This window comes from Dermacentor andersoni, chromosome 2, assembly GCF_023375885.2.
Source record: "Dermacentor andersoni chromosome 2, qqDerAnde1_hic_scaffold, whole genome shotgun sequence".
NCBI lineage: Eukaryota > Metazoa > Arthropoda > Arachnida > Ixodida > Ixodidae > Dermacentor > Dermacentor andersoni.
Genome location: NC_092815.1, coordinates 45,583,854 through 45,586,031, shown reverse-complemented (window position 1 = coordinate 45,586,031; position 2,178 = coordinate 45,583,854).

Genomic DNA, 2,178 nt, shown 5'->3' with positions numbered 1-2,178 from the left:
CTTACTCTGGACCCCTGGTCATACCTCGCTGCCGGGTAACGAACGCACCCATGCGGTTGCCCGAGAAATTTTCCTCCGGGCGACTCGGCGTGGTGAGGCGACTAGTTCAGAGTGGGGGGATCCCTTGCACCGTTACAAAGACATACTCCGTCATTATACACGCATTCGTCGCACCCACGCCGCACCACCGCCGTCCTTCTCGCGGGAGGAAGCAGTGACATTAGGCCAGTTACAAACCGCAACTTTTCCAAATCTTGTCTCTCTCAATACGTTGAGTGCACTGCAAACCTCTTTCCTCCCTTGCCAAGTCTCCTTTACCCCCTACGCAATAAAGAGCTGTAGGACGATGTCCTCCGCGACGATCCTCCCGAGGTCCTCCGAGCTGTGATACAACGGGCTCGAAACATCGCCGGAATCATCTTAGGGACCCTGGACTGAGGGTTCCTCCCACACTGCTCTCGCCATTCGAATATTATTAATAAAGATGTTTTACTCTCTCTCTCGTACTACTTTGGTCCCCCTGCTGCCGAGTGGGACTCTCCGAGAAACTCCTTCCGTGCTACAAAGGCCTTCACCGCGTTCTACGTCAAGTGACCAATGTCACGAGATAATCCCCGTGACCTCCGTCATGCCACCCGGTTCCACATCACCTGACGTCGTACACGTCTCTCGGCTTAAGCCTTACTGTGCCCTTACCGATGGCCGCGTCTGAAGCACCGGGACGGTGCCTTTTTCGCCGGGGGTCGTGTAACGGTGGGAAAAGACGACAATGTCGTCGACGGTGAAGACGAAGTGGCAATAGCCTCTCGGGATTCTCAGCTGCTGTTTGTGTACCTCTTGTAGATACATCGCGTAAATAGTTTTATACCCGTGACAATATATATATATATATATATATATATTAGTGCACTTAGTTTAACAAGTTGGCCTTCATGTGCTTTATTTGTTTTAAATACTGTTTGACGAATAATGAGAGGGGGAAGAGTGTGGCGACAGGGGCTTTAGTGGCGACGGCGCCTGTGCACGTTGCCTGGACTTATGTGGTTATAATGTCACGCGCGTCGGTGGTGCCAGCGCGGCTGCAGCAGCGGTTGCGGCATATGCATGGGAGGCGCCGTGACTGCGGCAGCGCTTGTATCGGCGTAGTGTGGGGCCGTATTAAAAATATATGTATGATTTCACAATGTATGCAGCCCATGTATGCAGCCTAAATAGCTTCGTTGACAATCCGTCCTCATATCAACGATGCGGCCCCACGAATATTTTAGCCACTTGTGGAATAAAATCCCTTGTTTCAGGGGCGAATCCTGTATTTCGGATATCCGATTACTCGGACACGTTCCGGCGGACCCTGTCGAGCCTGTATTGGTCGGCGATTGTATGAGGCCATGCAACCTGCTTGGGCTCTTACTATAATCCACTGCGGCAGTTCATGAGCGCCGAACACAACGCTACGGATCGCAATACACTGCATGGAGTCCAAGGCACCTAGTGACGTGCCTAGAAATCTACGGGGAACGGTTCGTGAACACCCTCGATAAGAATTGCGTCCCTTTTTAAAAAGTCGTAAGTTTTACACCACGAGAGACGAGATATTGGTTGACAAAGAAGATAAAAGCCCCCTGACCGCACCGTAACTGTCTAACCTGGGCCGGCTGACACAGTCGGCATTGTGTAGAAGGGACGGAAAGATGGCAGAGATAGGAAGGATGTGAGTGCTAGGAACTGACACTCGTTGTAGGCGTATCACAGCACAGGAGAGGGAACGACAAGGAGGAGGGTGGCGTTTATATCTTGGGGAAGGGGGTGATCCTTCCCTCAGGGTCCTACTTCCGAATCCGGCAATCGCTGTACCCTACTCGAAGACGATTATTTCTGCGTTCGCACAATCGCGACGCAGTGTGCGAAGCAGTAGCGACATCTTGACACAGCGCACACGCTCGGCTAACGCCCTCACTTCATTTCTGTTGCGGGTTATGGGAAAAGAACCCAAGTCTTAAAGAAAAGATTTGGCTGAGCGAGCTATAAACTTTACTTTTGGCAAACAAAATTCTATGAAATAGATTTACAGAGCCACTTGTTCAATGTCAGCCACAACGTAACTGAATAAGCCTGAAGAAGGAACAACGGTACAGGAATGTTTAGTGGACATAAAAATGCTACATGTCAAGACACCAG